We start from the raw sequence: 27,295 nt of genomic DNA, 5'->3' as shown, positions 1-27,295 counted from the left end.
CTTGGTATCAGTTAAAGTCGATTAGTACAGCAATTCACACAGTGCAAGCTGAGGGCATTGCTTTCCAGATGTACTTTCTCACCTTAGAACAACTGGCAACTCAGTGACTTCTGAGCCATAGGTGGCACCTCTCTGTTTTAACAGCTTCGTGGACTGTTTTGAATCAATGTAAACATCCACAATACGGGGTACAAATGAGTAAGAGCAGGTTATGAACTGAGAGGAGAAAGAGTATCCTTTTGCCTTCTTGTACTCCCATTTGTTCATTTCATGGGTTCCCCTGAGCTGTTGCACTGTTAGAACCCTTGAAAATGCTCCACGCCATTTGTGATTTTAAATGTTTCCACCACATCCCACTTAGTTATCTCCTCCTAGACTGAGAAATCCAGAAGTATTCCTAGTTCCTCCAGCACAAGTGTTAAGTTTCCCTTCCCTTCCCTTCCCTTCCCTTCCCTTCCCTTCCCTTCCCTTCCCTTCCCTTCCCTTCCCTTCCCTTCCCTTCCCTTCCCTTTTTTGTTTTGTTTTTCCCTGAGACTAGGGGTGAGTGAGCAGGGACCAATGCTGCACACAGTTTCCAAAATGCTCATACTCTTGGGGTTGCTGAGCAGTTTGATGATCATCCTGTTATATGTGAAGTTACAGGATTTGAAGCCCATCCCAATCACTTTATAGATTTTTAATACCAACTTTTCTTTAGCATTTCATTGCTCTGACACTTGGTGTCATGAACTTCTCCTGAAGCTCGTGTCCCACATGCAGTTTGTTTTTACATTCCTGAGAAACTCAGACCAACACCATGCTTTGATACCTTGGCATCCACTGCTTTTCTAAATAATTTACAAACATGCAATACCTTACAAATAAGTTTCTGTGAGGCTTCATTAGAAACATTATTCTGTTTAAAAAATGTACCAGTCATTTGCAGACTATGTTTCCTAATCTGTAATCATAAGAGGGTAAAACTCTTTTCCTACCACTTCTTTCATGTCAGCTTAATTCCTTAAGAGCCTCTGTGGAATGATGCTGTTGAAAATGAAAACTAAAAATTTATCAGCTGACCTCCTCTGTGCACATTCTCCATGGCTGCTCCAAAGGACTCCAACAAAGATTTGCAAAGGATGGCTTCCTGACCACTTGTGCAGCGCATACACAGATCCAATTCTGATCCTGTGCTGGGGAGGCAGATCTGGCACAGGCAAAAGCAGAACCAAACTGCTGAAAACACAACCGAAGAGACTTGCTGCAGTGTTAAATAAGTAGGTGCTGATATTTCAGAGGTGAAAATATGTGAGTGTTAGTGCTAGAGTTGCTGTTTGAAAACTGCATTAATTGGACCATGTTGAAGAGATGTACCCTCACCAAGAGACAACAGCACCAAACAGTATTCAATAGTCAACAAAAAACTTCCATGGAAATGCAATTTTATTAGATTATCAGGCCTGAATTTTTTTAACAACTTGTTAATCACCCAGATATAAAACAAACAAAAAGAGTGATCAAAAATGCACAATATTTAAGTAATTAATTAAAAGTTCTTTAAAGGAACCTCACAGAGCTTTAGCAAACTTCTTGCATGTAGACATTCTCCTCTGGGTATGGTATAAACATCTGAATGTGAATTCAAAGGTTAACATCTTTATAAATGCTAAAAGCATCAGCAGAATTTTTAATGAAATATGTTTTCAACCACTAGGCAAGGTTTTTATAAAAATTATATAATTCTTACATAATTGATGGCAGCAGCTAATATTGGTCTCATTATTATTGTCATTTAATTATAGTGTAATTCTCTCCAATATTTTGTCAATGTAATTTAACAAGTTATATGTCATCTGATAGCATTACAAAATGTGCCATTACATAAGCAATTGACAGCTATGCTGTTTTAAAAACATTGGCTACCCAACAGCATAATTTATACAGGTGTGAAAGAAAGTCCTAATGCAAAATGCATCTTCACTAAATCACTGCAAAAAAAAAAAAAAAAAAAAAAAAAGAGAAGGAGTACTTCAGCCACAACTGCATACTGTTTTAATGGCTCAGGGAGACTAGGAAGTCTGGATTTTATTTGTCATTAATGTTAAGATCAGAAGAGTAGTCATCTTAAGTCATCTTCCAGTAATGCCTACCTACAAATGCCTATCACCTATCACCCTACTAAAGAAACAGACAAGTATTGATAGTGATGCTACTGAAGTGTTCAAAAGTTTTGCATCTATGGTCCAAGCTCCAGCCAGGGAAAAGGTTTCTGGTTACTTTAATGGACCACAGATCAAGACTTCTTAGAAATCACAGAATATGTAACAAACCATGTTCAGAAACACAAGTGTTTCTGAGCTAGCCAGAGCGACATATCCAAATTCAATCCTTACTTCCCAAATCAGCTTCCGAAACTTATCCTGAGGCTATGCAGAAGGAGCTTTGGTGACAAGAGTTTCATTCTGTGCCAGGTCTAAAATACAGATATTTCAAAATTTCTCACAAGGAACTATTTGAAAAACACTCAAGGTCATTCATACTATCCCATCTTGAAGTTAATGTTTACGTTTATGAGGTAATAAATAATCCATTGTATTAGAGAAAATAAAATACAAAAGCAAATAATAATTTCAAGTGAAAAATGAACACCCAACAATGTCAAAATGGATTATTTTGACTTTTTTCCTATCTTTCTTTCTTTCTGAAAAGAAAATTTAGGTGAAATCAGGGTGAATTTTTGCCATGTAATTTGGTTTCAGCAGAAACATGACTTCTCAAGGAGGTAGTTTCTTACAAATCCTTCTCACCAGTTTTTGGCATCCCTCTTGGCTCATTGATGTCCCTCTGTCCCAGATCACTCTGGATGGCAGCAGCCTTCCAAATCAGGGCTGGTGCTCCCAGCCTGCCAAGCTCACAGTGATGTGGCTCTGCTTTCTCATCAACATTTGCGCTTTTGGGCCATCACCAAAACTCGCACTCAGAACACCCACTTCTCCTGAGAGAAAAGAGCAGCACTTCACAGTAAAAAAGAAAAGAGCAGAACTTCACAGCAAAAATAGCCTTCTTCAAAAGCAAGAGACAACGAAAAATGCCATCCTGATCTTAGGAAAAGCCTGGAGGCTCTCTCATCGTTAACCTGGTTAAGAACGTTAGGTAGAACTTCATGTTCCTGTGACTCGCAGGAAAAGGCAGTAGTGTCACACACTGCCACTAAAAATAACTGACACATGTAAAAATAAACAAAGCACCACTTTGCCTGGTATCTTTTAACAAAGAGATGAATACTTGTACAGTAGGTGGTAAGCTGAAACACATCATATTTGATATGAGAACACTTAACTTCGTGGCGACTGAGACAATAATGCTATGCAATTATGTCGCTAGGGTCTAATTTGACTGTAAGATTTAAATAACAATCCTATATCCCACTTGAACTTGAATGTTTTCTGCTCAGTGGGGATGCAGCAGACACTTCAAAGTTTGGAAAGTGTATGCAAAAGCTGCATGCTCACTTGTTTTCTTTGACATCTGGAAGAATCTCTAAAAATAGGGGGCCAGTGAAAACGGGAACAGCATTTGGTCCCTAAATATTGGCCAAGAAATGAACTTTTGAACACCCACATTTCTGTCAGTACCGCAAATGTGCTTTAATTTTTTCACATTAAGGGCGAAACAAAAATTGCTAAAAGTATTCTATAAATCAACTCACCAGCCATACATGGAAGAATAGTTCCACATACACAATTAAAACAGGCATGTATCAGATACAGGCCCATTAATTTTGGAAGTCCTGAGATGCTTAAAAAAAGCATAGAGTACTGCAACCATTTTGCTTTTGAAGTATATCTCCCTGACAGGATACAGGGAAGCTGTACTCATAGTTGAGCAGAAGCTGGAGCCATAGTTTTTTACTAACAGCTTACTGGGGAGTAGGAGAACAATAAAATTAGGCAAATTGAGTAGCTGAAAAAAATTTAAAATAAGAAGGAACATTTGTAAATGTAAGTTTATCCAAGGAGTGCTGTCTGTTCTGCCTTTTGGCCAGCCTTCTGCAGACATTCAAATGGAAAGAAACTGTGAACGCTGAGTGAGCTAAGAGCATATAGTCAAACATATATTTGAATTTGGATAGTTTATGTGGAATTTTCAAGTCAGAATAAGAAACAAGGTGATTTGAGACATCAAGGTTAGTCCTGATTTTTGGTCATCTATTTCATTGTATCTTTCTTTTTGCCTGCTGTAAAAATGAATGTCCACATGAACGGATTATTCTAATTAATAATTAATTTATAATTCTAATAGTAATTAAATTATATTCCTGCCCCACTTTGGATAGTCTTAAACAATTGCGTGAAGTAAGCATCAACTTGAAAATGTTCTCCCCAGCTTCAATTTTTATTTAGTTTTCCTTAACAAAACATCCCTTATCTATCCTAGGCTCCCTTTCCTTCACAGTCAGACCCCCCACTACTCCTGTATCTCTCTTCTGAAGTTATCTGGATCCATTTGATATCAGTTATGAAGGATGAAGCAAAAAAAATACCTCTTTATCTCAATGCAAAACACTAACACCCATCATCAAAACTGTTATGGGCCAAATGAAAATCTGGTTATGAAAAACAAAAACGGGTAATGAGCTGAGCAGTTTGAATTAAATGACAGGCCTTTGGAAAGAGTTGCAACTAATATTTTACTTATTACTAGAGAACAAATGTTCCGTAGTAATAAGAGAGAGCTAATGCAATGGGGTTTTTAGATCATGTGGAATGATGAACAACTGAGAGACTTGAATTAGAATTAGACCTTGAATATCTTGAAGTCAAAAACTTGAGAAGTTTGTCTTTCAAGCCAAAAGTGGGAAAAAACCCATGATGCATAAAAAGATAGTGCCATATGACCAGAGAACAGAAAGTACAGTAAATGAAAGAAAATAAAAGAATGTTTTGGCCGGTATTGGTTCATTAACCTAACCTTTAAAGTTTGCCACATTTTAGAACAGGTCTTGAAGGAACAGATAAATAAAGGCATGGAGGTGAAGGAACTATTGGATATAGTGCACTATTGGATATAGTGCAGTAGGATATATAATAAAAGAAAAGAGATCTAGGCAGACCAGCTTAATAGCTTCCTTTGATAAGATAGCTGATTTTCTAGACAAAGGAAAAGGAGTCAATGTCATCTATCTAGACTTCAGTAATACGTATGGTATGGTGCCACATGGGAAATCATTTGTTAAGCTGGAGAAGATAGGGATTAGTAGAGGAATTGAAAGATAGGTAAAGACTGTCCCAAGGAACGACAGCAAAAGATAGCGTTGAAAGGAAAAGTAGCGTGAGGGTTACCAGTTAGCAGTGGAATTCTTTATGGATCAGTCTTGTGTCTGATCTCCTCCTTATTTCAATTAAGATCATGACACAAATATTTGGAATGTGGCGATACTGCATAGGTTGGCACTATCAATACACAGGAGAGAAGGATATCATGCAGAAAAAGGCTGTAAGGACAGGTATAATAGAAAAGGGTGAGAAGCAGTATTTTGAAGATAATGAAGCTTGTCACTTACCCCCAAATGAAGATAATGCATTTGGAAACTAATAACAAAAATTAGGAATCAGTTAGAAAAGACTGAGCTAGAGGGGGACCCCAGGTTAGCTGTCTGTCACACTACAGCTGAGAGCAAGCAGTGAGATACCGCAGTAAAAAAGGACACACAAGGAATGCGTCAAGAGGTACTTTAGGTGTATAGAGGAAGACTAGCTCCATTATGAAAATCTCTGCTGAGACCTCTGTAAGTGTTAATATAGTCCTGCTAAACAGTTTCAGGCAAGACAAATCAAAACAGGACCAGGTGCAGAGAGGGCTAACCAAAATGAAAGAGAAAATGAAGACTAAACCAACAAGTACTCAGGGGTACCTATAAATACTGAGGCTGTCATTATAGAAAAAACACATGTACCTTAACTCACATTCAGGATGTAAGCTTTCTTCTTCAAGTCTATAGTAAGACTCTGACCCTTTGTGTCTCCTGTGTGATGGATATTATCAGGAGTCAGCACTAAAAACTGGTCAGATGGCAGGGAGCTACTCACATCTTCCAGGGAACTTGTCCGTGATATATATAGGTATATATATAAACATTTATATACATATATATATATATATATATATATATATAAAACATATATAAAAATTTTTTATACATATAAAAAACATTTAGACATTAATGTGAGCCTATCAGGCAGGGATCTTTTGTTTGCCTCCTCCTAAGGAACTCTGGCACTCTAGCACACCTTTGTGATCAAATGAGTAACAAGAGCAACAGCAGTGGTACACTACAGTCAGGGACCTGTTTTGGAACCCTGCCAGTGGTCATCTATTGGCCAAGACCAATGTCTCCCATCTCTTACTAACTACACACCTCATTCCACACCAGCCTTACAAGGTATCAGGTACTCACTGGTATTACAAGCTCTCACCTCTCTCAGAGTGATACAAAGACGACAGGTTATCTAAATAATCTGATTAATCTTTTCCATAATGCCGACCTGGATAGTGAAGTTGTCAGTGATTTCCTATTAAAACAGCCCAATTAGCACTTTGGAAGCATATCAGCAATGTCTGAAGCCTTGAAATGGGATCTTATTACTTCATAATGAACATGTGCAGCCTCGCTTCTGAAAAACACTTTTGCAACCTTTATTAAATTAGAAAGAGTGGTGTAAAAATTCCCCTGGAAAATCCTCCATAAAGTTAGTGGAACAAAACCCCTCTTGCCATGCTTTTAAATATATCCCACCAAATTCTAGTGGAAGAAGGAGCTAGCATTTCAGGTCCACAGGCTCTACAGAAGACAAATACCTATATCCTGCCAGCTGTAATATCTGGAAATTCTGGCCCTTATTCTGCTATAGATTTTCAGATTGCTTTCTCTGATATAGGAAATCCAAAATTGCTGGTGTGGTGTATCCTGTAGTCTGTTGCACAGCAGTGGGTGAAAGCAGGTTTGGTGTAAAATGATTGAGTTAATATTTATTTACCTGGATCTTTTGCCATGTTAGGACAGGTGCCCCCAATGTCTGTGTCACTTAGAGGTTAGGTTGCTGCTGAAACTAGCTAGTCATATTTAAGTATATTCTTTCCATTTAATCACTGTAAGCAGAAGTCCAGATATCCAGCTCTTTTTCCTGCCATTCTCTCAGCAGTGTTTTTTTCACAATTTAAGAAATCATACAGAGATTATTAATACGCTATGAAAACCCCAAAGACTTAGGTTATCATTTCCCTTGTTTTAAAGATAAGCCATTGTAAAGGAAAGGATGGCAGTGCAAAGACAGCATTCTCAAGAGAAGTGAACTGAAATGACATCCTGTGTCAAAAAAAAAAAAAAAGCACCTTTTAGGCATGATCTCAGTTAAACAATCCTTTTAGGTAATTTTGTTAGAATAGCAAATTTTACAGCAAAATTAAAGTAAAAAAATAATTTGTCATCTTTCAATGAAACAAGCCAGGAAAGAGGGGATTTCCAATAATTACCCAAAGGGGCAGCTGTATTCAACGGATTTATTTATAATAATATTATTTGGTAGCAAGGAACTTACCATGGCTGAATGTAAAAAAGTATTTTTTGATGAGTTAAAGAGATTAAGAAAAATCAGGCAGATTTTGACAGAGAATGGTGTGTAAATGAGAGGTGTTATCAGTCTGAATCTGGCAGCTCCATTTTTGTTGTGGTGAAAAATATCAGTATTATTTACTAAGAAGATTAGGGCTGAATTGGAAGAGAGGCTGGTTGTTTGGAGATTGAGATAAGATAAAGGATTTTACCTTCTATGCACAAGCCAAATGCAATACACACAGGACTGTTATCTCCAGCTCAGGCCTAGCAGAGGTGTATTAAGATGTACATTGTAATTACCAGTGGCAGGAGTAGATTTCATAAAGGCTATTTTAAAACCGAATAAAATGCTGGCCTTTAATTATACAGCTTTGAAACATTTTTCTTAGTTAATTGCAACAGGAAAAAAAAAATCCACCTAATATTTGAAACTGATTCTTGCAGAGAAAACATAAGCGGAGCAGGCAGTCTTTGCCTGATCTGCACTTGTTTTGCTGTCTGGCTTCATTCTGTGATTTGAATCACAGGGACAACTGAGACTGCTAAACACCTTCCTCATTTTCCCCCTGTTATCCAGAAAGCAAGATTAGCAAGGATTGGGGAAGATGGGGGCTGGAAGGAGGGGGGAAGAATAAATCTCCCTTTCATGACATAATTAATTAGTTCCAAAAATGAGCTGTGCACTCATGAATCTCTCATGGTTGGCAGTGATGGTTCCAGCTCCCAGTACTCCCAGAGGTGTCCGAGGGATTGTGAGGGGCAACATTATTTTTACCACTGAGAAGTATCCGAAGGAGAAGAGCAAACCAAGTTGCACGTTTAGCACAAAGCCTGTTTGGACCTGGGTTGGAGCTCACACAAGGCTGCTGTTGTCAATAAGGAGAAACCAAGCTGGTAGTTTTGGGGGGAATTAAAAAAAAACCTGAACTCCCTCTCTTTTAGAAGATGTTGTTATTGTCTTATATCCCAGAGCAGCAGCATACCTCACGACAATCCTCTTAGGCTCTTCCATTAAGAATTGAAGACAGGAAGGAACCTCAGGCTGCCCAGGAATTGCCATGAGGCACTGCCACAGTGCATGTCCCCTCTGGGCTTCCATTTCTGCTTTGACTATGAGGAATATTACTGCCATGTTTAGTTCTTACAAAGATGATCAATTACTTCCCCACTTTCCCACTTTAGGGGAACACATCTATGTTCAAAAACCTTGCAAAAACACTTCCATGTGGTGAAAACTCAAAGGTATTTTGTGATTTCCATTTCCACATCAGCAAAAAGCCTTCATTACATCCACATCTCTATTTATTTTAAAATCCAACATCATAAACATATGTAATATAACAAGTGTATGTACTCATTAGTAAACTCCTCTGTGGAGTTTACTATTCATGTTACTAAAGGCAAATAAATGCCCTTAGACTTGAGAAACCTGAAGAATATATTTGGGTTTGTTTTGGTGTTACTTTTCTGCTGCAAATTGTGAAGGCTGCAGTTACACAGCTGGCTTTTCATGCTATGACTGCTATAAGCAGCTAATTAAATTATTACTGACTATTGCTCAGTGAGTTGCTTTTGGTAGCACTACTTCATATGACCTTCAGTTCTGCTTTTTGTACAAGGTTATACAATCTTGCCCAACCAGCCTGGTCCATTTTTCCTGTAACAGTGGTGAAAAACATGATGAAATACTAAAAAATGTATAATTGCATCACAAAAGAAAAAAATTGTGGAAAACCATAGTATTTTTCATGAAGACACAATGCAGATGAAGTCCTCTTAAAAACTATGCATAATTCACTAGCTTTGCAAGGTACTGCCCTCTCTACATGTTGGGGAGTCCCTTCTAGTGCTCAAAATATCTGCATCTCAGAAACAAGCTGCTAGGAAAACTGGGGGTGGGCACCACTATGGATCTTTCCTAATCCCCTGGCTTCCTTCCTTTGATCTACAATGTTCAGTTTCTCGATATCTGTGGGAAGAGATCCCAGAATATATCAAACCACATAATTTTAACCCCCTTTGTTTGGAACTAAAAACACACATAGTCATTAAAGGCAAGACAAAAGTTACTTACAACTCAGATACACTGATCAAATCCAAGCAATATACCATCACAAATGGAGTAGGAAAAATTTTGTGCAATTTTCCCTGAAGGAAGCTGGACTTTGGAGTTCTGCCTACAATAGCAGTGCTTGAATGCATTGTGTCCACACTGCTGTGGTCTGCTCATCTCATAAGTGGTTGAGGTGCTAATTTGTAGGCTGAGTCTACGAATTATAGTCATTCGGATGTGTCAGAAATTTCACCAAACACTAGTTTTAGTCTATAGGATGTACATTCAGCATGTTAAAGGTGCTGTGAATCTTGTCTGTATCTTGGTGTAAATTTCAAGTCACAATTTTTTCTGTCTATGTTAATGGCCAAATAATTTCAACACTATTGTTAGGCTGTAGTGGACCACTGAAGGCAACTGCTTTTGTTAGTGGGTAATTTTGTTCCTAGAAATACAAACTGTGCACCAAAAGTCAAACCATTCTCTGATCCCTGTCTTGTTCCTGAGACAGTGCAACTACTTTCTTCTCTCCTTTTGTCTAGACAGCAATGTTCCTAGCAATGAGGTTTTGAAAATACTGCTCTGAATCAATTTAACAAGTCATATTTAAACAGAAGTGGCAAATAATTCATCCAGCTTCATAAATGCCCAGAACAAACAAGGTCGACATTCTGGTCTGCAAAGCTCACTTAAACTGACAAAGTGATGCTCTTTCTCTGTGCTTCCAGCCACTTTATTCTGAAATAAAACTACAGTGTCCTAATAGGCCAGGATCTATTAGACTTGTTCACAGTTCATCTTTCTTAGTTATTGGTAGCCAGGAAGTGTAGAAAATTGCAAGTACAGTAAATACTACATTCTGTTGCAGAATAGTCATCCATCCATGAACATAATGCTAAATACAGAAATATTACAGTGTTTTTGCTAACTGGATAAATTGTGCTTTAATGTGCTTTTATGGAAAATGACCACTTAGAGAACAAATGTGTTTGTTCCATGTAGGTACCCACAGACTTCTTGCAGTGTAGAATATGTTTGGTTTGCTTTCAAAAGCAGAACTAAACAACAGAACTTTACATTAAAGTTAGAACCATAAGAAAGAAAACATAGTGAAACCAAAGGCAACTTATATTTATCAGCTGTGTTTCCTTTGTTTTTCCCCCAACAAAACCTGACCAAAATGGTAAATTTCTTAAACTAGAAAAAAATTCCAAACCAAAATACACAGTAGTTTTGCTGATTAGGGGTAACAGAAAGTTGCTGATGGAACGGTAAATAAATGGATGCTGTCAAGAGTTGTGCACTTCCTGTGTGGTGCTGAGCATCCATTGCATATTTTAGGGTGCTTGGAGCATTCAGCATCTTGCAAGCTAAGATCTGTAAAAGAAATCTACTTTGCTTTCCTTGAAGCAGAGTTTTAGTTAGAAACACAATTTAATATATATATATATATATAATGTGTATATATATATATAGCTGGTATGTTTTAAGAGTTATACAACAAATGCTGAATAAAATACATATAGTCAGATTAGTTGAAGCAATTAAAACTTCTTAGTATTGAAAAAACAGTAAGAATGATTACATTCGTAATCCATATCATAGGAAGAAGACTTGGAAAAAGAACAGGTGGTGGACAGTTGTATAGACCTAGAAATACTTCTTAAACAAAATTTAAGCCTACTTTGTTTCTGCCTTGAAATTTCTAGTGACTTGCAAAGCTTGCAGTTTCAGCCTTAGCTATGCAAGTCACTTAGTATGCTAGGGTTGTCTTCAAAATTTCCTGCCTGCACATTTGGGGGGGAAAAAAAAAAACGATATCTCAAAGGCCATAAGGCAGAAATCTAGTTTCTAACTTTGGCTGAGAGTGACAGTGTTGGTCATGTCTTTGTGGGCTCAATGTGCTGTGTGGTTGTTGCAGAAAAAGAGGATTCCTTACTGTTCCAGCTATGATTACATGCTCAGATATTATCTTGATGGCTTTAAGAGACAGCCATGTGTGCAGTGGGGTGCAACTGGTTGACACAAAATAACATTTTTTCCAATTTGTTCCATGGTGACAGTAATTCAGACAAGAAGATGATTTTGTATTCTACTCTAACATTCTACCTGGCCAATAATTCCAAGATAATACAATGTATATTTGAAAAGACTTTTCTTTATATATAAATATACATATATATATATATATATATACACACACATACATATATTTATGTATTTATAAGCCCAGTAAGGGAAATGTAATTGCTCATATAAACAGATTCTGCTGTGCATACAATTATTTATTTTACTCTACAGAAATGATAAATATTTGTCAAGGGATTTTTTGTTGTTTTTGTTTTATGTATTTAAGTGCAAATGAACTCCACTGCGAATCAGCGACTTATTACGTTCCATATTCATGTGTGACACGTCTCAAGTACCATCCTTTTTTTTCTATAAACATGAGATATGATCTTGGTGTGTACTGAGAACCTCTGACAATCAGTTCTTGGCAGGGGGTGCTCAGGAGTACCTTAAAAATTCAATATTTACCTGGGTTGCATGCCCTGAAAGGACAGAATAGATCAAATAATTCTTAATTTAAGTTACTGAATGACCTGCCTCAATCCCCAGTTTTGGTGAACTGCAATGCGGTTTCTGGAGAAAATGGTATCCCCTAAGAACCAAAAAATAAAGAAGACATGACTTTTCCTACCTCAGTAATCCCATTCAACTAACGGCTGAGCACACTCTAAAAAGTGTTGAGTGCTTTCAAATCCTAAACATTCAGAAATTTATGGACTAATGTCTATTTCACTTGGCCTGGAGAGCACTGATTTAAAGATCATAAGTTAATTGGAACAAAAAAATCCCAGGATTTCTGCGCAAATTGTGTGTCCAGGACTGCTGGCTATTAAATATATGCAGACTATATTTACAACATTCTGCCTCCCTGGAACATGCCATAATTAGTGATTTTTCATTAACATTAACCAATAAGTAGCAAGGAGAAATTTTGCAAGTGTTTGTGATTGCTTAGATAACAAATTGGATTGATTCCATCAGACCATCAATCTCAACTCCATATTTGGCAGAGATCTCTACCAATATTTCTTAGAAAATTGTTGCATCAGTAAATTTAATGCAAATACTGCTATGGGCTTTTTACTGAATGACAGAAAAATAGTTCACATTTTCAACCTTGTGAGTAATAATTTCACAAATGTGAGTAATAAAAAAATGCATTCAGTCAAGTGGAATCATATAACAGCAGTCACCACTTCCTATTGCTTCCCCCAGTTTATGGTTCTTACATCACATTTATCACTCATCTCCAGACATGAAGAGAACTTCAGCCACATTCTTTAGATACCTGAAGTAAAGTCATATGCTAAAGATAGATCAGCACATTGAAAGCTTTTCACTTAATTTTTCTTTTTCTAATGGGCTTGCATAGATTTTGAACAAACATAGAACCTTTGCTTATCCCATCCTTGTAAACTATCTCAAGAAAGGAAAAGTTATTGGTACAAGATTACCTTTTGCTAGATGTTGAAGAGAAAGAAACAAAAATCCATGCACCTCCACCCAGCAGTACCTCACGAGCCTCAGTAATGAAAACAGCTGTGTTCCATGGGATCCTCATCAGCAGCAAGGAGATGGGTGCACAGGAAAAAATTCCCTGCCTAGGCTACGTCTGGGTCATCATCCTGAAAGACAAAGTTAAGGGAATACTGAGGAATCAAAGTGATTGAGGTGTTCTGCTCACTTTCAACACTTCTCCTTTCACATTCCATCCCCAAAGAAGACAGACAGATGCTTCCAATACTACTGACTTACTACTGGAATAGACACAAATACTTCTCTTTTTAAGCAAGTAGTAAGCAGTGGCTTTGAAGAGCCTGTATCAAGGTGAAAATACTCATTTGCCTTCTCCCTTCAGAAAGGCATGAAACTTCCCTATGAATTGTGATGTAGAGTTTTTGCCTGTACCCAGAGCATGAGGAGCAGACAACAGCTGAGAAGTGCTCAGGAAACACTTTGCATGCATTCTCCAAACAACATCCTGGCTGCCATCCATGGGTACAGAAAGCTCAGTCAAATCTCATTGGTTTTGGCTAACAGCTAACAAGAAATTTCCTCACAATGTGAGGAATTCACATCGGCGTCCAAGTGAAGACAGCTAGGATTAACCAGATGTCCACCAACCCAAATAAATCCACTCATCAGGATTTTGCAGAGGGCATAGATGCTTTAATTTGCCTATTGAACAAATTGTGCCTTTATGATATAACCAGTTAGTTTCCACATGGCAATTCTATTGCCAGTGGTCTCTATTGTTGCAAATAATGTAAACACTTATTGTGTAAATTACTGCTTGTCATTTGTAAACAAAACCTTGGAAGACGTGCTTAGGAATCACCTTGCAGTTGAGGACAAAAGATCTCTGTTAAGATGTACTAAACCAGCAAGAGAGCAAGCTTCTGGCAACAATTTATTTTACCTCAAGGCATTTTGGACGACTCAGTGTTCTATTAAACACTGAGCATGAACCATCAAAACAGATGCTGTCTGGCAGATATGTCTCAGCTTAGTACTGTTCCAGGACTTACGTACTTAATCAGCATCTTCTAGCAGACTGTGTTTTTGAGCTGCTAACCAGCTCCATTTTAAATGAGATGAAAGCCAAAAACTTAATCCACCCATCAATGCCAGCAGAAGCCTTTCATGCCCACTGCACTCTTACGTTGTATTACTTACACCAAAACAAATCCTTCCGTCTCCCCTAAACATGTCTCAGGTATGCAGTTCTGACCTTGATCCATAACAAATGCAAGATCATTTTCCATCAGTAACCAAAGACCTTGAACTCAACTATGTGAATTGAGAACTTTCATTCTTACTTGATTCTCTTGACTTGCACAGCTCTGAAGCTGTCTGCATTTCTCTATACAATCATTTCACCTGTCTCTTCTTACCCATCTTGCTAAGGAATCAGTTCTTACATTCTTCTATCACCACTTCCACTGCTACCATTATTTCAGTGAGTATGAAGTTCTTGCCAGGACTGGAGTGCATTTCACAAACATTATCTTCTTTGGATAAGGGAGTCTGTCAACCCAGACAAGTTACAGACTAACTAAATTGCACTTCAGCAGGTATTTATAGAAAGGGCAGTGACTAGATTTGGGCCTTTGTTCATTGGGAATAACGAGACATTAAGATCCATTCCTGCTGTGATAAGGTGTCAGGCTCAAGCAGAGCATAATTTCGTCAGGCAGTGAGGGGCTGGCTACAACCACCTTGCTGACCAGATGTGTAACGGGCTACGAAAGAGGGATGAGGTCAGTGTTCACTTGCTTTCATTTGCAAAGGTGCCCTCTGCAAGGTAGGTAGAGGACTTATCTTTTTCCTTGTTTTCCTTGGGGGGCTGCCATTCATCTACATGCTGTGACAGTCCCAAAGTCGACACAGTGTCATCTTGATGAGGATGAGATGAATCCCTGCAGAGTCCAGGAAGATTTGACTGTGAGCAATTACATTTGATAGGACTCCTGAGGGGAGGTTCTGGCTTCAGATGCTCTGACACGGTGCTGACACAACACCTTCAGCACAGGGAGGCTGCACAAAATTTCAGGCTGGCAGAAGCAGGCTGCAGTAGTCTGAAATGCACCCAATGAAAACTTCATGGAAAGGGACACAGTAGAAATTATCAAGACTGTCACTGGTGATTGGGCAATGGTGTTTATGCCATGTTCAACACAGTTGAAATCAAACGCAGCTGTGTAGTCCTTCTTCCCCCAAAAAAGTGTCCAAATCACTGTGTTGTTCTTTTTGCAGTTTCTCATGATAGGCAATTTAACATTCGGAACAGTGATACGCAAAAATAGGTTCTATAGCATAACCTGAGAAAAAAACCCTCTAACTTCAGGCATTGTCTTTCATATGGAAAAACCCCAAGTCTGTGATGATTCTGATTGAGCGATTGATTGAATGATTACTCTATAATGATAGTTCATCTGCTGTGCTTGTTAATCTAACAACTTGTTTACAATAGGCCCTTAGAGGTAAGATTATAAATACATAATGCATCAAGGGCGGTTGTATTTTTTGCCTAATGCGCAGAAATATTGTGTAAAATGGGTAGTTATGTGTATTTTATCAGGCTACAATTTCGTTAGCTAGATGAGACTTGGCCACTGGACATAAGACAGTCTAACTTACTCTAACAGCGCCACTCAAAAGAACAAAGTTTGTTGTAAGATAAAAAGAATCACCACCTTAAATCTTGTCTCTCTTGTATGTACATATATTCATTTATGCTCCAGCACACTTTCATGGCCAAAGGTGTATCTTCTCTGATAATGGTGATAATAGGAGTCAGTTAGGAATAGCAAAGCTATTTTTCTTATGTATTAGCACTTCCATTTCTGTATAATCCTACTAGCATGATTCTGTAGTATTTACAATTTTGGTAAGTACCGATTATATTTTCAAAGTCAAAGTGGGATAAAATTAGTGCATTGTACCCCGTTGTTGCTCTTTCTATAGTAGTCAGTCATACATATTGAACAATACCATATGAATGTAATTTTGAGAGGTAAGAGCTTGATTATTTAAAAAAACACTTACATGGGCAGTATGAGCTCTTGCTGAGGATCTTCACCATGTGAATATCATGCATGCAGTCTAGTTAATAAAGAAAAGCTAAGTTCCATGGATACACAGGAGTGTATAGGTGGAGTTCTGGCACTTGAGCATTTTTTTTTCAGCATTGAAGTCCATTCAGCAGCCAAGAAAACTATGTCTTATCACACCATTTGTACACTCCACTTCTCAGGGAATAATATCTGTATATCTGGTTTGCTAACGTCAAGAGGCAAGTGTTGCGGTTTAGCCCCAACTAACAATCAAGCAACATGCAGTCACTCATTCAGTCCCCCCTGGAGGGATTGGTGGGAGAAGCAGAAGGGTAAAAGTGAGAAAACCTGTGGGGTTTGGATGAGGACAGCTTAATAGGTAAGCAAGCGCGGTATGCACAAGCAAAGCAAAATAAGGAATTAATTCACTACTTCCCACAGGCAGGCAGCTGTTCAGCCATCTTCAGGAAAGCAGGGCTCCGTCACACATAACAGTTACTTGGAAAGATAAAATACCAGAACTCCAAACATCTCCACCATTCCTTCTTCTTCCCCCAGCTTTATATGATCAGCATAATGCCGTATGGTGTGGAATATCCATTTGGTCAGTTGGAGTCAGCTATCCCAGCTGTGTCCTCTTCCATCTTCTTGTGCACCCCCAATCCCCTCATCAGTGGGGTGAGAGGCAGAAAAGACCTGGACTCTGTGTAAGCTCTGCTCAGCAATACCAAAATTATCTCTGTATTATCAACACTGTTTCCAGGCCAAATCCAAAACACAGCCCTGCAGTAGCTACTACAAAGAAAATTAACTATACCTCAGGTAAAACTAGCATATTATCCAGCCTTTATTCTATATCATTTATGTCAAGCAAACCCTATGGCAAGCACACGAGCCTGTCAGTTACCAACTAAACAGCAGTAACAGTTATAAATTCAGTCTAGCACATTCCAACCAAATCTGTCAAATCCTTTGAAGTCCCATGTTGGGCACCAAAAAGGACAGTCATGGTTTAATCCCAGCTGGCAACTAAGCCCCACACAACCACTCGCTCGCTCCTACTGGTGGGATGGGGTGGAGAACAGAAAGGGTGGAGAAAACTTGTGGGTTGAGATAGAGAAAGTTTAATAGTGAAAACAAAAGCCATGTGTGCAAGCAAAGCAAAACAAGACATTCATTCACTGCTTCCCATTGTCAGGCAGCCAATATTCAGCCATCTCCAAGAGAGCAGAGCTCCATCATGAGTAACAGTGACTTTGGAAGACAAACATCATCACTCTGAAAATCCCTCCCTTTCTTCTTCTTTCCCCAGCTTTTTATGTGGACCATGATGTCACGCACTATGGGATACCCATGGTCAGCTAGGGTCAGCTATCCCAGCTGTGTCCTTTCCAAACTCCTTGTGCATCCCCAGCCCCCCCACTGGTACTGATGTGAGGAAGCAGGGAAGGCCTTGGTGCTGCGTCAGCTCTGCTCAGCAATAGTGAAAATATCCCTGTATTATCAACACTGTTTCCAGCACAAATCTAAAGCATAGCCCCATACTAGCTATTATGAAGAAAATTAACTCTACCCCAGCCCAAATCAGCACAGTGAGTACTTTTGGCCACTGGCAATGAGTGGGATTTGGGAAGAGAGTTTTCTGTAAGTCTTACAGGTCCATCTGGGAAAGATGGATGACTTTCAGCAGCAAAGATTTTCTAACAAATGACATTCCAAAACAGAGTCTTACAAAGTACTCATAGCTAATGTCAATAATTCTCTCTTTGCCAGTTTAAATATCCCTCTCAGTCTTTCGCAGCCTCACTGGTACAGTACACTGGCAAAATTAGCAAGTTAATGTCACCACTCCTTGTAGATAAACACGTGTAAAGTGTCAGGCATAAGGAGGAGATTACAGAACATGTACTTCTAAGTACCACTTATGAATACAACACATGTAGCTCATGGAAATGTTGACATCATCCAAAGAGGAAAGCAAGACTTGCAACCACAGTGGATTATATCATTAGCCAAACTGGAAAGCAATCATTCTTTACAGCTGCAAGAGTCTGTGCCTGCCCTGAACCTCCCGTTTTCCTGAGGAAAAATATATCACTACATTAATATAAACATTTTGACTGTGAAAGTTCCCCAAAACATATGTGACATACACATTTTAAATACAAGCACTTCACAGCTGATGGATTTAATCACCTCTTTCTTGCTTGAGAAAGAAATGCCACTAAGAATGGAAAGAGGGTGAGGAGTATGGATGCGAACACAGCAAAGTTCCAGAATGCACACCACCGTGGATGGGGGTATGAGCCAGTCAGGTTGCTGCAGTGGCACACAGAGGCTTCCACTGGCTTTAGGAGCTTACAGAGGTTGTGCTGTTCAAGGCAGAGCATCCCTGCCCAAGAGAGCTTGCAGTCAAATAATTCAGGCAACTCACAATAGCTGGAAAACAAAAATTATAAAATCAAAGATACGTGTGCCTGCTCTCATTGTAGGCATCTGCACTCCCTCCTGTCCCTCTCCATTCTCCTAAAAGTATTAAAACCTCCTGTGCCAGCTGTGAGCCCAGGGTGTTTCCACCAGTCGTTGCTGCAGCAGATGTGGCTTTTGCAGAAATGGTTGAATAATAATGAGCGCCTTACAAACGTGCCTCCAGGGTGTTAATCTGTGTTAAAAACAAATTGTGGTGTCCAGACAAGCTACTAACCAGGAACAGGGTGCAGGCTGGTGACAGCAAGGAGACAAGACTGCTGCCTGATGGACCTAAGCTGAGAGCAACGGGAAGGCATTAGGAAAGGAGGAACGAGCACAGTTGAGTACTTGGAATATTAGGCACGACTAGGGCTGGTTTTCTGTGGGTATCAAAGAGACACAACATGTGTTTAAGAGCAAGAAAGACCAGAAAGAAAGAAGTGCAAGAGGCTATAAAAGTTCAGATTAGAGTTTTCCTTGTTTTGCTACCAAAAGGAAGATGGATTTGGCCGCCTTCTTGGAGGGACAGAACGGCAGGTTAGCAGGTCTACGGTCACAGGAATGGTAGCACTGTTGGTCAGTGTAATGAAGAATAGGAGACAAAGTAGAGCCAGGGTACAGAGGGAAGCAGAAGAGGTCAGTTTTGGCCATACTGAAGACGAAGCATCTTCAAAAGAGGTGAAAGGCAGACAAGAAGTGTGGCAATGATTTAAGGAACTATGGCAGGAATGGAAAAGTAAATTTGCAATTTTCTAGCAGAAAAATATTTCAAATACTGTTGCCTGCAATTTTTTTCTCTAGGTATGGTTTGATGATTTTTTTCCTCAAGGCAAAAAGACTTTTTGCTTAAAGCTGTTAATGAGATGAGGCACTTGTCATAGAGGGTAATGTAGAAAGTGAGAGGTCAGAAAGGACTAGTGCTTTGTGGGAAAAGGGTAAAGGATATAACCTTTGTAGGGATTAGGAGAGCTGATCCAGGGTTTGCTAATGGCAGAGGAGAAAAAAGTCAACCAGCTCTTTTGCTGCATACCTTTGCAGCTGAGTCAGGCTAAAGCAATGGGCAAGGAAAGGCATCCATAGGGAACAATGCACAGGTTGAATCTGAATAGGTGACTGGATGTGCAAGACAAGTATCAGGAAAGGATGTGCATAGAAGTTGCAAGTGTCACTACACTCTTCTAAATTTTGTTTTCAGCATGTGCAAAGGACATGGAAGAGAAATGTGAAAACACTGAGATCTGAATCTGAATGGCTGGTGGAGAGGAAGAACTGATGCAGCAGGAAAGAGTGAGAGGAGAACGTGGGGAGGCCAAATAACAGCCAGAGGATGCAGTGATGGAGCAGAAAGAGCTGAGAATATGAGGGGTCACAAAATGGCAAACATGCCGGTTTGTGAGAGAACTGTGTGGGCACCTGTACCCTACAGTATATTAAGCCCAGCAAAAGTGCAACACTACTGCAAAAGATATGGTGTAAGGCATTTAAATAGGCCTAGATGACAGCAACAAGAACATTTGAGTTGAAGAGGATTTAGTAACTCAGAACTCTGGGAGCAGTCTTTCCCAGGATTTTGAGTACAACAGAGGTCAATAAAATTATTTGTGTTCTTCAGCAAAATTCTCAGTACCTTGATACTTCAGACCCTAAATTAAAGTCCAAAGCCAGTATTTTCATATGCTTCTCAGCTTCACCCAGGAGTCTGCAGGTCTGGCATTCAATTTGCTGTTTCTGGGAAAGGAAACACTGGAGCAAAACCCCGATTCCTCTTTCTAAGCTTTCTCTTCCAGACTTTTACTTCTGTAGGTTTGTACTCCCTGTAAAATCATCACTTATGTAGCTAATATTGAAGACCTCTTCAAAAGTAGTAGACAGCCTCTGCCCTTACTGGGCACTGAACGGTACTGAAAGTGAGTAATTTGTTTTTCTTATTTTGTATTGTGCTAGAACTTGAAATTTCCCAGTTCATTGTTTCTGCCTAATTTTTAACAGATGAAGAAAATAACCTGGAATGTCTGAGGCCAGTTATTAACTGGAGGCACTCCATTCCCTATTTCTTGTCAGACAGAACAATATAATTTATTCTGTCAATATGTTACTTAAAACTCAAATGAACCATATCAAAAACCTGACTTTTTTTTAGAGTGAAGTACACTTTGTATCCACTTCATTTCAGATGTGCAACAATACTTTCACAGAAAAAAATTGACTACTTTGACTCACAATCAAAATCTTATCAAATGTCACAGGAGATTCAGACCAAGTGTTTGTATTTACTGTGCTTGATTACAGATCAGTAGGAGATAAAAAATGACTCCTAGCTCTTATATCCAAGCCATACTTTTCTTCCTAACATAGATATTCACAGACGAGAACCCAGGTGAAATGTTCTCATAAAAATGGAAGGGGCAGCACACATTGGCATGACAGCAACTTAACCTTTTTACCCTCTAACTTAGAGGCATACTGAAAATACATTTTGACTCAAACAATATGACAGATGTAGTCAGAAATGTTTAGTACAGAGAAAATTTGGCCTGGTGCAAAGATATATTTTTGAGCTTACACCTATATTTAACCTTGTCTAAATTCAGACCTCTGTGTTTAGTGATTATCCATGAATTTCCCAAAGGCTTCCACTCCTTTCATAAAATTGTAAACATCAGTTTGCAAAAATAAACTCCTGCTTACACTGTAGGTACAGCCAACATAACTTTGAGTTTGGTTTGGGACATCTCACCCGGGAAATGCTCTGTATCTCCTGCAGGATCCCATACTAAAAAACTAGACATGAATGTTCCCTCCTCTCTTGTAAGCTGCATATAATTTTCCTGGGTAGTGAATGGGATTTACATGTGCAGCGTCTGACACTGAAGGCATCATGTGAGTGACTAGTTTCCCTGAAACCAGTATACTTATCAAGAGTGTAGAGATCTATTTTCCTTCTGTACCATGAAGAAATCATTGCTTTTGAACTCCTTGGTATCTAAAGCAGCTACAGGTTTACTTGGATAAATAAAACTCAAAAATTCTCGGAGTGGTCTCGTAATTCAGGAGAGGGTTTTAGGCAAATGATAAAACCTTGGGGCAAGATTTTTGGGTTTTTTTAAAATATTTTTTTGGCCACAATTATTTATAATTAGGACAAAATTTAGAGAAGAAAAGCCAATTTAAATTCTGAGTTCCCCACAGCTTTATGGAAAATACTCCACTTTTACTGTAATATACAGGGTTAACAGAAAATCAACAAGAAGAAACTGATGAGCATGTGATAAGTGACAAGTATTAACACAGTAAATAATCTGTTTCAAACTACTATGGGTTTTAAAAAATATTTCCTCTAGAAAAATAAACTATCACATAAGAAAAGGTTAACTGAGAAAGCATGGCTGAATAAGATGTGATTTCTACATGTGAAATTTGGTAATATTTTACAAATGTATCAAGGCAAAACATCATTACTATTTAATATGTGTCCAGGAATGATGCACAGAAGTTCTGCCTAACTCTGGTTTTGGTTAGCAAAATTTAATTTTGCCTATAGGCAATATATATTTCAAAGTATGTCAATTATACTTAAGACACGTTAATGCATTTTTAGAGTAATTTCTGTGTCAGTGAAATTATTGCCTGCTCTCCCCTTCCCACCCCCCACTGCTGTCACATATAACTATAACCACATGGAAAAGTAATATTAGGAAACACATTAAAGATGATTTATCAGCTGGAAATAGGAAAGAGAGCCAAGAGCAGGTGATGAACTCTTCAGAACCATTGCATTAAGCTGAGACAGAAAAGGCTGCTCCATTATGTCAACTGACCTGAAATATATAATCAATTTGGACCAAGTTCCATTCTCATTCACTCTAGCCTAATTACATATTATTTAAACGGCATTGCTCCGGATTTCTACTTACACAAGTGATAGTCAGAATTTGGCTTTTATTTGGCCCCACAAGAAAACATGATAAAAGAGCCTCACAGAAACCATGACTCACTAAAGCTGCAGGAATGCACTGCTCACTCTCTTTCAAAGGCAAGGTCTTAACTTACAGCCTTTACCGCTTGTTTGCAAGTGGACCAATGTGTTTTTCACCAGAGTTGCTCGCTCAGGTAGGATTTAGAGGTGAAAGGTAAAAAAAAAAGAAGTCCTAAATCTCCAGACTTAAAAATCAGCCCAGGGACCAGTAAATGAACTAACTTTACAAGTTGTTAAGGGCTGCTTTAATATGCTCAAGGAAAAGAGGCTGCTTAACAAGTAGTCTGGCAAATCCTGTATCAGCTGCAGTTTCCAGATAGAAGTAAAGCACAGTCCCATGTCGAGCACATTACAGTATCTAATCTGGCAGTCACAATAGGTGACTGATGCAAGATTCTCTCCCAGCAGAAAAAGTATTTGACACAGGAGGTTACTTAGCAACATTTAGAGAGAGGCTAAAATGACAATAGGATGGAAGTTTAATAAAGGACTACTAGAGGCCCAAAATTCAAGACTGACCACAATAACAGGAGTAAGTGTAAATGGTATCTTTCCACCTAGCCAAGACTCCCACAGGGAATTTACTAATAAGGAGGATAGCCCAAATCTCTTCTTTGGACTCCAGCTGAATTTGGTCAGCAGTGGCTGTGATGGGAACCTGCAACACCCCCTTCAGTCCAGCTATCCTAGCGAGGCACTCCCACCATCCTTTTCATCTACTTTCAGGTCATCCCTGAGGTCAGTGGAAGAGGCAACCTGTGTTCACCCTGCACCATGGAAAAATCCCATATCTCTAACAGATTTTCTTTTCCTGGTAGTCCAGTGGTAAGGCTTATCCATGTGTTCAACCCACCACTTTCCTTGTCTCTAACCTGTAGCTCAGCAATGCATGCAAATGTTCACTCACATGGTGATTAACCCTGGGAAAGGAGACAGTATCAAAGAGAATATCTTTTAATAATTCCTTTAGTCAGAAAGGAAACCTGGGGATTCCTCTGCTACATTCTGTGGAAATCTGATGAGCAAAGTGTTCCTTTCACACTCTGGTATTCACTGCCTCAGTCTGATCTCAGTTACAAGGATGTCACAAGACCGGAATGCCATTACAATCAATTATTTAACAAGGAAAAAAATCACAGGTCTGGTCTGTCATGGACTCTTATGCACTGTGTGTTGTGCTGAACTGCAATAGTTTACATTGCTAAGTGGTCATTTATCTTTTTGGCAGAAGGATACAAAATGGCCTCCAAAAGGTAACAAAGTATCACCTAAAGAAAAGATTTTCCAAAGGCTACAAGAAGTTAACAGACCTACTTTCGGGGTTAAGGCTTGGTGTTAGAAAGTTCAGAGCCGGGGAGGGATACACGTTTCCTACTCACTGACCAAATATTTAAATGAGCCTTCAAGTTCAAAAGTTTAAGTAGTCATCAGTTTAGAAAACTGCTTTGCTTACTTCATGTGTTTGAACAACCACACTGAAAAAATCCTTTTCACTTGAACAAGCAGCTGATCATTTTTCTGAAGTAAATATAAGCAGAACTTGAACTCAAAAGGAGCTGTATGTAGTAATCAACACATTACCCAGAGTAATGAGAAAATCATCTCTGTTTTCTAGAAGCATTAGATGATTGCATGATAGTGGTATTACACTTTATCAGCGCTGATACATCATCCGTGTAGGTGCACTCGGGAACAAAAGTTGTTCCTGTAAAAGCATGGGCAGTGCCTGGCATTCCAGGGCTGCTAACGCTCCCAAAAATATCTCCCAAGTCAATCTGCCAGTCCCATTTTTCCGATGATGCAACTCTTTATCTCACACGACTAGGTCTATAGAAAGTCCCCGGAGAGGAGAGGCGGCCGTGCCGCCCGCGGAGCGCGGCACCAGCTCCCCTCAACAGCGCCCTCGCCACCACAACTTCGCTGAGCCGCCGGACAAGCCCGGCCTGAAAAGGTCTGGTTTACCTAGGGGACCGGCTCCTCCTCCTCCCCGTTTTTATACTACTGTGGGGTTAATAGCTATGTCGTGAGGGGTCAGGGAAGACATCTGTGTCTCAGATAATATGCTTACGGTGATTACCACACATAATTGACTGACCTTCCCTCATTCTTTTCCTGCTGCAGGCCATGGCTGATAGGGTGAGATGCTCCAGAGGAGTTTATTTTCCATCACACACTATTGTGCTGCTGAGCAAATATTTTAGCAAGCATTGAATGAATCACCTTTCAGACTTTGGGTTTGACAGTTAAAATATGAAGGCTGTGACCAATCTAATAATACTAGATTTTAAATCAGCTTTGGGAGAAAACATGGAAAAATCCTACTTAAAATCCATTTATAGATACCTATTAAAATCCTGGTTTGAGTAGTGAAGTCAACACAAATTTTTTGAGAATTCTTGTTCTTTCTTTCACTCTCTCTGCAGGCTTCATCTCCCTACCTCACTTGGAACATTTTGAGCTCCTGAGTGGGTTTGTCTCAAAAAGTATCTGCAAACCTGAGTGTAATAAATAAATAAATAAACATTTGTGCACTGCAGAAACCAAGCTTCCAGGTAGGAAATGCTGAGGTCTAATTTAAGATCCTTACTTCAAGAGAGAACATTAGAAAACCTTTTTAGTTCATGGGGCTGTGCTATAGAAATACATGACTGTGCTGGACTATTCAGCATAAACATGTATTTCATTTTATAGCTGACAAGAAATAAGAAAAGCCCTCACACCATTCAGCAACAAAGCAATATTTTTCCCACTTTATATAAAAGAAGAGCAAAATTAGCTTTTATTTTCAATATACACTTACAAAAGGAGTGGAATAAATGTAACAGGAGATCTTTCTTTAAAATACTGCCAAATGAAAGCTTCATCCGAAACATTAGGATTTTAACTTTCTAATACTGTTTAACTCTGTTTTATCTATCTAGCAATTAGTCTACCAATCCAGACATAATATACTCCCACAGGAAACAATCTTTATATATATGAATATATGTATATGTCCCAGGTTAGATTGTGAGTGATTAAAGCTCTGTACCAGGAATATTCATCTCTCTCAAGGAGACCAGGCGATACCTAGAGGTGCCTGTACAAACACATGCACACCTACTTTCTCCCTCCTTTTAAAACCCTTTTGTCACATGGAAAATAATCTTTACCACACACCACCAGTGAGTCTTTATGGCCTATCCTCAGAATTTCAAACTGCAGCAATTTCAGTGGGAATTAATGGGCGGAATGATATGATACATTGAACAAATACATCTGTTCTTACTCCTGCGGCTGAAAGCTAACATTTGTGCAAATGAATGTTCCAGCACTACAGCCAAAAAGTGTTCCCAGCCCCACTACTTCCTCCACTTTAATTTGTCCAACAACATAATCTACATTCTGAGCTGCCATTTACGGAAATCCATTTGGAACTGCCATCATCTTTCAAACATTTAATATAATTCATAAAATGTAGCAACTGCTTAACAAGGAAAAATATACATATTCTAAACGTATGGGTGATCTTTAGACAAATCTCAGCATCACTTCATAATTATATACTACAAGTTTTAATTAACTAAAGCTCTGAAAATCATAATGCCTTATTAAAATGCAATTAATCCTTTGATTAAAAAACAAAAAGCACAAGTATTTACAACAAAAACACAAGTAGAATAATTACAAATATCATGTACCCATTTCTTTTATTTGGGTGTCACTTATGATGTCTCACGTTCCCTTCATTAATTCAAATACACACATTATCTCAAATCCACAGCAGACTGAGTGACAGTGGCCACCAAACACACAGCACTATATCCTATTGATTTCTGCAAATCCTGAACAATGCCATTTGCATGCTTGTTTCTGTAATAATAAAGATATGCCATTCAGAATTAAAGCACCGGCCAGACTAGTGGCAACTAATTGTGTTGTGTGTAATGAGTGCAATTTCAATTTGATATAACCCTCAGCTTTTCTTACAGCACTCGCTAAGTACTTTCAAGTCTTTGTGGGGAAATAATTGATTTTTTTGTGCTGTGGGCACAAGAAAATTATTATGATCTTTTGAATAATGCCAAAGAAAGGACCATGAATGATTTAAATTGGTATATGAAGAAGGCTTCACTGTGGATTGCAGTTTGACTGACATCCTACTAATGTAGTATCTAGATTAGCAATTTTTAAGGAGGCAGCTAATATAAAACTGGTAAAACGGAAAACATTGCTAACAGGGATTTTGTATTTGTTATTCAGTGAGGAATAACAATATGGGGATTTAAGGCATGTCAGACAAACACTATACTATTACATAATTGCCCTCACTCTTTTCTTTTATGGCACATGTATTGAAGGGTATGTTTCAACTGATAAATTACACATTTAAAATATGTAGATACAATGGTACAGTACTAGGTTATCACAGCAGCTAAAGTCCATTGGATGTGTTGGTCTGTAACCACCATGTACAAAACCTTTTGTTTTGCGTGATTGTGACAGAAAGGTTAGCAAACTTCCAAAAATTACTCTTCCAAAGAATTGAGATAATTGTCTTTCCTTTCAAAGGAAGGAAATCTTTTTCCTAAACTGCT

General features: G+C 38.7%; 1 long non-coding RNA gene across 1 annotated transcript in view; it reads right to left on the bottom strand.

Moving 5' to 3' along the window:
* Positions 1-1,447: 1,447 nt before the first annotated feature.
* The window catches only part of LOC120411629, a 36,592-nt gene continuing 10,744 nt past the window's right edge, over positions 1,448-27,295 (bottom strand). Inside the window, exons 3-4 of the long non-coding RNA XR_005604091.1 lie at positions 13,172-13,342; positions 1,448-2,974 (exon numbers count right to left, since the gene is read on the bottom strand). This is a non-coding gene — a long non-coding RNA (uncharacterized LOC120411629). The remainder of the gene's footprint in view (positions 2,975-13,171; positions 13,343-27,295) is intronic.

This window comes from Corvus cornix, chromosome 3 (assembly GCF_000738735.6).
Source record: "Corvus cornix cornix isolate S_Up_H32 chromosome 3, ASM73873v5, whole genome shotgun sequence".
Classification (NCBI taxonomy): Eukaryota; Metazoa; Chordata; class Aves; order Passeriformes; family Corvidae; genus Corvus; species Corvus cornix.
This window is presented reverse-complemented; position numbering and strand designations above follow the sequence as displayed.